The following is a 9151-nucleotide window of genomic DNA, read 5'->3' on the forward strand; positions in this document are numbered from 1 at the left end:
GTAGGACCATACTTTCTCTGAAGGTTCTAGGGGAGAATCCTCCCTTGCTTCTTTCAGTCTCTGCTGCCTCTAGACGTTCCTTGGCTTGAGGCTACATATCTCTAGTCTCTGCCTCCATCTTCATGGGACCTTCTCTTCTGTCTTATAAGAATACTTGTCATTGGATTTACAGCCCACCCAGATAATGCAGGCTGATCTCATGTCAAGATCCTTAATTGTAGCTGCAAAGACCCTTTTTCCAAATAAGGTCATATTTAGGGGTTAGGGCTTAGACATACCTTTTTGGGGGCCACCATTCAACCCACTATACTGACCTTGTGGAGAAAAGAGAGTTGACTTGGTGGGAAATTAGTTATTAATAAACGTATTCCCTGACATATTAAGTAGGGTAAAAACTTCATGTGAACTATGAACTTGGGGCACCTGGGTGGCTCAGTTGGTTAAGTGTCTGCCTTTGGCTCAGATCATGATCCCAGGCTCCTGGGATCACATCTGGCTCCCTGTTGAGTGGGGAGCCTGCTTCTCCCTCTCCCTCTGCCTGCCACTCCCCCCTGCTTGTGCACTCACTCTCTCTCTCTCTCTCTGTCAAATAAATAAATTTAAAAAAATCTTTAAACTGTGACCTTATGTAGTTAAAAATATATGTATTTGTAAAAATATGTATTATGTATGTAAAATATGTATTATGAATGTAAAATAATATATAAGTCCATATATAAATGGGATTCTTTTCTAGGTGGAGGCATTACACTCTGATTTTTACTTTCTTCTTCTTATCTTTGGTACTGTCAGATTTTTTTGAAATCCATTTTATAATTGGAAGAATCCTACAAAGTTCCTTTACAGTTTGAAGAAAAGCTTTTGTAGGAGTATGTGATTTACAGTGCATGAGGAGTGGGTTTTTTCCTGTTCCTATTGATGGAAGTATCTGAGGAAAGGGTTTTAAGCTGTGAGAGAAGCTTCATTTAGAATCTTGAACTTTAAAAGTAGCTGGAATTGGGGGCACCTGGGTGCCTCAATTGGTTACATGTCTGACTCTTGATTTCAGCTCAGGTCATGATCTCAGGGTGGTGGGGTTGAGAGTCTGCTTGAGATTCTCTGCCTCTCCCTCTGCGCCCCCCCCGCCCCCCACTTGCACGTGCTCTCTCTCTCTCTCAAATAAATAAATACCTTTTAAAAAGTAGCTGGAATTGATTTAAAGTAAGTTGTGGAAATGGTAACTGTGAGGAAATGTTAATTATCTTGACTATAGTGATCATTTCACTGCATATATATATATCAAATCATCATACACCTTAAATGTACACCTTAAATGTGTACATTTTTTATTTACTAATTTAGTTGTGGAGCCATAATTATTTATATTACATAAAAATGTATGCTTTTCTTGTTTCCAAATATGAAGTATAAAGAAGTGTAAGTAAACTGCTTTCTAGTTGGAAGACCTGAGGAGGGACATGGTCAGGCATGGACAATGAAAGAAGGTTATATAATGCTAGGCTTGGCCAGTGTCTTGACCAGGTCATCAAACCAGTTGAGATGAGTAACTGATGAAACTATACTTTGTCTTTTCCTTGGCATTTTGAAGTACTCTTAAAGAAGTAGGGAAAAGGCTTAGGTCAAGACTAAATACCCTGCCTGTCACCAGACTCACAAATCTACACATATTTACCCTAAGCCCTAGAATTTAGCGAAGTGCCATTTAGTAAATCAGTCATTGCTTTGAGGCACCAAATGGTATCCTACAGGCATGGGAGAGTTAATGTTCTTTCTAAATCTCCAGGAAATTCCCAAGGAGTATACCACTGGCAAAATCTGACAATTGTTGAATAACTATAGCCCCTCTTCTACAGCAGAGTTTAATATATTGTTCTTGGCAGCAACTGCTTCCTTTCCATTTAATCCATTTTTAAAATTACAGTCTATCCTCACCACAAAAAGGAAATAATAACTGATTGAAAATTAAATTGTACTTGGGTATGTGTGAGTGTCTTAAAATCTGTGCAATGAAAAGCACTTTGAAAAAACAAATTCAGAATTAATGAAGTCACCTGATTGTGACTCTCTCTTATGCTGGGAACTCACTCCCCAACAGATGGTGCTAGCTCTCCTCTAGTTAGAGCTGCTCTGGTCTACCCTTTCTTAAAATGTACCATGCATGACCTTGAAGGTGAGGAGTGATGTGATGGTTGGCATAGAATGTATTGTAAACTTTCTTCTATTTCCTGGAACTTTGGCTTATAAAACATTATTCCACACAATCCAGGTGAAAAATCTATGATTGTATCCTCTTACGAAGTTGATTTCTTCCACGGCAGCTATAGGAAATAATTTAAAAGGTCATTTATTTGATAACAATGGATAGTATTTAATTTTTTCAGAAACATTGGCTTACAGAAGGCCCGTCACTTTACCTGCATATTCCCCAAAATGACACTTGGTCTTGAAAATGTTAGAAGTGTGTGCTTCTTCCTAACCTAATTAATTTGACAAATGTTTAGTGATGATCTACTGTACATTAACCATAGTACTAGGAACTGGGGATGAAAAAAGAAGTTACGCTTCATAATTCTGAAAGACTCAGCCCAGTGTTTCCCAGACTTAAGTCATTTTCATATATCCTATGAGATTTTTGCCATGATGTACTGCTTTACTGTAATAGGTTTATTATTTTTCTTTAAATTAGTTTACTTTTAAAAGAACATTCTATCACTAATATTAATTTTAGAAGTTTCACAGAGGGTAATCATTACAAAATATCATTTTAGAGAAAAAAATGTAAATTCTAGCCTATTACTTTTATCTACAAAGGTTCCAAGACTGAGGCCTGCTATCTCTTAAAAAGGGAAATTAATCACACAATAGAGAGATGCTAAAGCCACCCAAGCACCAAACTAAAATGTTTTCCCTAATGTAGATTATTAAAAGGGCACCAACTCTCACCCTATGCAATTCAATCTTTAATGATATTTAATGCTGCATCAGTGTAACACATAAAACCATCCGTAGTACCACTAATGGCTGAGTGTCCTACCTTTTGGGATACGTTCTAGCTAGGGAGAGATGCACATGTAAACAAATCATTACAGTACAGTTTCATTAGTGGTACATAAAGATTTCAGAGTACTATGTAGAACATGATGGAAACAGATTAGCTCTCTGTGGGGAAGGGAGGCTGGAAGTCATTGTAAAGAAAATCGATGTTTGAGCCATTTATTGAAGGGTGAATATAAATTCACTGAGGAACGGTAAAAACAGGGCACTTCGAAGAAAGTTAACTAGCTGAGCAAAGGCGCAGTGTGGTAGGAGTAGTGTGGTGTGCTGAACTAAGAGGGGAAGGAAGAAGGACTACTAAAGAGTTTGGGATGGAGATTAGGAGCTAAATTTTGAGAGTTTCTGTGTGTGTGTGTGTGTGTGTGTGTATGCCAAGGAGCTTTGTCTTCTTTTGGTAATGGGATTTCATCAAAAGTTTTTACACAGGGGATTAAGAAAATTAGATCTATGTTTTATAAGGATGGTTCTGACGGAGATGCATAGGATAAATCTCAGGGAGTAGTGAAATAGGGCTTGTTACAAGTAGATCAGTTAAAAGTCTCTTGCATGTAATATATATATATATATATATATATATATATATTTTTTTTTTTTTTTTAAGATTTTATTTATTTGAGAGAGAGAGAGCCAGCATGCACAAGAGTGTGTCTGAGTGGTGAGGGGGGCAGAGGGAGAGAGAGAAGCAGACTCCCCGCTCAGTAGGGAGCCTGACATGGGGCTCGATCCCAGGACCCTGAGATCATGACTTGAACTGAAGGCAGATGCTTAACCAATTGAGCCACCCAGGCATCCCTGTAATATATTCTCTCTTAAAAAAAATTTCTTAAATCAGAGAAAGACAAATACTCTGTGATCTCACTTATATGTGGAATCTAAAAAAAAAAAAATAGAGCTCATAGATACAGAGAACAGACTGGTGGTTTCCAGAGGCAGGGGATGGTGGTTGGGCAAAATAGGTTCAGAGAGTTGAAAGGTATAAACTGCCAGTTATAAGAAAATAAGTCCTGGGGTTGTAATGTACAGCATGGTGGCTGTAGTTAATCATACTGGATTGTATATTGAAAGTTGCTAAGAGAGTAGACCTTAAAATTTCTCATCACAAGAGAACAAAAATTTGTTGAGGGTGTCCCTGGGCTGACCTCTTGTTGCGTGGCCGCTTAGAGAGCACCCACGTCGGCATAAATAACCCAGAAAGCAGCCCGAAAACTGGCAGAACAGACTCTCTGCAGCCCGGCACAGACAAGAGGCCACAGCGAAGCAGATCCACCCCCTCCGATCGCTCTTGGCAAGATCCCATCAAAGCAGTGCCACAAGCCTGGCAGTGTGCACGCGGCCCAGACAAGGGTCAGCACCACTCCAAAGTGAGTCCTGCCCCAGGGAGAGGGGAAGATAAACACACACCCGTCTGACTGTGATCCCAGCAGTGGGCTGAGGGCAGGCAGCTGGTCTGACTGCAGGCCCCACCCACCAACAAAAGCTTCTCCGGGGACGACACAGGGACAGGGCCTGCAGTTTGGTGCTCCTGCATCTCTGGCAAACGCCTGGTCTGACTCAACTCCAGCCCAAGGCAGCCCCGGAGCAACCCACTAACACCACGGGCACCAGACTCTGCCCACAACAGGCAGGGAGCCATCGCAGACAACAGGACTGAAGGCAAACACATCCCAGCCACAATGGGAGGACACCCCTGGGGCAACACACATAGGAGACACCCCCTGAAGCACCAGGTTCTAGGGAACAGACATTGCACTACTTTCAGACAAGCCACTACTTTCAAGTGCAGGAGATGGAGCTGACTTTCCTAACACAGATAAACAGACAATGCAAGAGACAGAATGAGGAGACAGAGGAATATGTCCCAGATCAAAGAACAGGACAAAATCAGAGTAGGAGACCTAAGCGAAACAGAGATAAGTAATATGTCTGATAGCGAATTTAAAGTAACACTCATAAAGATGCTCACTAGAATTGAGGAAGGACTGCAGGACCTCCATGAGACCCTCCACCAAGAGCTAGAAGACGTAAAAAAGAACAAATTAGAGCTATTGGACTCACTAAATGGAAATAAAAATAGAGCATCTGGAATAAATAGCAAGCAAGAGGAAGTAGAAGAAAGGATCAGCCACCTGGGGGACAGAGTCATGGAAAGCAATCAAGCTGAGCAGATGAGAGGGGGGGAAAATACGCAAAATGAAAATAGACCCAGGGAACTCAGCAACACTGTCAGGCATAACAGTCGCATGATAGGGATCCCAGAAGGAGAAGAGCGAGGAAAGGGCGTAGAAGATTTGTCTGAAGAAATAATAGCTGAAAACTTCCTGAATCTGGGGAAGGAAAAAGAAATCCAGATCCAGGAGGCACAGAGAGCCCCCAACACAACCAACCCAAAGAGTTCTGCGCCAAGACACAAAGTAAATAAGATGGCCAAAAGTAGTGATAAAGAGAGAATTTTAAAAGCAGCAAGAGAAAGGAAAGCAGGTACATACAAGGGAAACCCCATACGGCTATCAGTGGGTTTTTCAGCAGAAACTCTGCAGGCCAGAAGGAAACAGCATGATAAATTCCAACTGCTAAAAGGAAAAAATCTACAGCCAAGAATACTCTATCCAGCAAGGCTTTCATTTAGAATAGAGGGAGAGATCAAGTTTCCCAGAAAAACAAAAATTAAGAGCAAAACCAGCCACGTCCCTGTCACACCCGATGCCATCGGCCTGTGGGTCCCAAATTCATGGTTCACCCGCCCTCCTGCCCAAGTCAGCGTGCACGGCCTGCCACCTGCTAAATGCCAAATCAACATGCCTTCACCTCAGATTGCCAAGGGCTCAAATTGACTGTTCCCCTCAAATTTCAGCCCCTGTGCCCAAGTTTGTGCACAAAAGTGGGAATAATTATAACAGCAGAATGAAGCAACCCAAACATCTATTTCTGTGGAATGTAGAATGGATAAAAGGAGTGTGCTAGGCTGAGAACATCTCCAAAAAGCACATAGACAATACATACAGCATGATTCTGGTTAGTAAAAAAAAAAACTTGGGAAGAATAAAACAGGTGAAACCAGAGAGGGAGAAAAACCGTAAGAGACTTCTTAAGCATAGGAAAGAAACTGAGGCTTGCTGGAGGGGAGGTCGGGGGGATGGGGTGACTAGGTGGTGGGCATGAAGGAGGGCACGTGATGGAATGAGCACTGGGTGTTGTATGCAACTGATGAATCACTGAACTTTACCTCTAAAACTAATAATACACTATATTGTTAAGTAATTGAACTTAAAATTAAAAAAAAGGAAACCCCCCCCAAAAAAAGAGAACAAAACTTTGTAACTGTGTGGTGATGGATATTAACTATACTTGCTGTGGTGATCATTTCATCATATATACACATACCAAATCATTATAATATATACCTAAAACTAGCATAATGTTGTATGTCAATTATATCTTAATTTTAAAAAGATATTTCTTAGCTTTGTCCACTGAAAAGACTTAAAAACAATGACCAGCCCAGCAGCATTTGGCATTCCTAGAGCCCACACTACAGTCTCTATTATTTTCTCCTAAAAGGAACCATAACTTTGGAAGAGTGGCTAATGCCAGGTCTAGGGCAGGAAATGAACAAGATAAGTCTGGGATATTTTGTCACATCAGAAAGAAAGAAGCCGCCAAAGTTTTCTGGGGTCATGTGAAAAGGATTCAAAAGACAACACTGGATAAAGAGGGGAAAAATTTAAATATCAATAAGTATAATAACGGCAATGGATTAAAACATATCAAATATTTTTAAGTGTACAAGTTCATAATTATACTAAAAAACAAGCTTAATTGATCACCTTTTGTTTTTTTCTTAGAGAGGAAGGGGGGGTGGGAGGAACAGAGGGAGAGGGAGAGACAGAATCTGAAGCAGGCTCCATGCTCAGCTCAGAGCCCAAGGCTGGGCTTGATCTCATGACCTTGAGATCATGACCTGAGCAGAAATCAAGAGATCAAGGGTCAGACACTTAACTAACTGAGCCACCCAGATGCCCCAACAAGAAGCTTTTTTAAATTGAATCTTCTGGATTAGCTCCACTGGTAGACTGCTCAGGTTGGCAGTATGAAATGTTGACAGGTATTACTAGGGGGAGTTTGTTATGGAGCTAGTGGGAGGGCTGGTGGAGACATGATAACTCAGCAGAACTCTGTTCTAGGCTTTCAGTGCCATGAAAGGGCTTCAAGCCGTTGTAGAGCTTGGCTTCAGGTGTCCTTGGGAAACCACAAGTGGTGGTGGTAGAGCTGTGGCTGGATGATGGGAATCTGGACCCTGCCCTCTGTGGTCTCCAGTGGGGAGTCAGTGGTGTGTGCATCTGTCATTGGCCTTTTGGTGGGTCTCGTATTAGTTTAGACTTGTCCAGTTGGTTAGTTTATGTGAAATAGAGAATGCTGCTTTCACAAACACTGGCTCAACATGTCAAAAACACCAGCTGCAGTAATTCAAGATAGTGTCAACTCCTTGACAAGCCTGACTTTGTTCAAAAGGGGAATGCAGGTATTGAGTCATCTTTGGAGGATACTGGCCTAAAAAAAGGGTCATCAAAAATTCAGAGCCTGGTGGACACCTACGGAAAGTGGAAGAGAACAAACTTTAACCTGAAGGAGAAAATTATTTCCCTCATAAAAGAACTTAATGAAGAAAGATCCAGACACGCAAAGTAAGACGAAATGATGGCTAAAGTTATAAGAATGACCTGGTCACTGAGCGAGGAGTCACCACATCTCAATAAGCTTTTCCAGCCAGCAGCTCCCTCATTATCCCTCCAAAGGGTGGGCTTGGTCTGAAAGGTGAGCTGCTTTTTCCGTCTGCTCAGACCTCCTGAGCTGCCAAGGCCACATTCACCCACCTACGCTCCAATATGAGGTTCATTACTATCCCTCTTCCAAGGAAATGGTCCCTTTGGAGACCTCATTTTCCTTCTCATTTCCTGGGAAGCATTTATGGGGAGTCCCCTTCTGGGGCTGGAGTTTGTCCTCCACCTCCGAATCCTAAAAACTGGTGCTGTTTTGAAGTTAATCCAAATTTCAAATGAACCACCTATTGGAGCCAACATCAGAAACTCAAGACTTTTATTTATTTATGTTTAAAGATTTTATTTATTTATTGTCAGAGAGAGAAGGGGAGGGAGAGAGAGCACAAACAGGGATGGGGCAGAGGGAGAGGGAGAAACAGACTCCCCACTGAGCAAGGAGCCCGATGTGGGACTTGATCCCAGGATCCCACGGTCATGACCTGAGCTGAAGGCAGACACTTAACCAACTGAGCCACCCAGGCATCCCAACTCAAGACTTTTAAAATGGTATCTCTTCGGGGCACCTGGGTGGCTTAGTTGGTTAAGCAGCTGCCGTCGGCTCAGGTCATGATCCCAGGCTCCTGGGATCAAGCCCCGCATCCGGCTCCCTGCTCAGCCGGGACCCTGCTTCTCCCTCTTCCTCTGGCTCTCCCCCTGCTTGTGAACTCTCTCTCTCTTTCTCTGTCAAATAAATAAATAAAATCTTTAAAAAATAAATAAATAAAATGATATCTCTTCAAAAGGAATTTTAATCTCATTCATCAGCATTTTAAATGTTACTTAAAGGACCATTCCTTTGATCAAAGTAACATCCAATAGAACTTTAATTCTCAGAATAATGGTTTTTGTTTTGTTTTATTTTTGTTTTAAAGACTTATTCATTTATTTAAGAGGGGGAGAAGAGAAAGAGAACCTCAAGCAGACTCCCGCTGAGCTCAGAGCCCAACGTGGGGCTTGATCCCAGGACTCTGAGATCATGACCTGAGTCGAAACCAAGAGTCAGACGCTTAACTGACTGAGCCACCCAGGAGCCCCCTCAGAATACTGTTTTATAAATATTATTTTTATACAATTTTATAAAGCTATTTTTACTTTATTTTTCTTTATGCATAGTATAGATACTGTGTTTTGATTATATGTGCAGTTTGTCAATAATGTACAATTCCAAGTGGATTCTATAGAGTTCTTCAGAAGATCCCAGGCAGGATTGATCTCTAGCTCTGTCTAGTGATTCAGTAATATACATTTTATTGGCTTTCACTTTTTCCCCGTATCACTCC

The sequence above is a fragment of the Mirounga leonina genome, unplaced genomic scaffold, assembly GCF_011800145.1.
Source record: "Mirounga leonina isolate KUSES-001 unplaced genomic scaffold, KU_Mleo_1.0 Mir_53, whole genome shotgun sequence".
NCBI lineage: Eukaryota > Metazoa > Chordata > Mammalia > Carnivora > Phocidae > Mirounga > Mirounga leonina.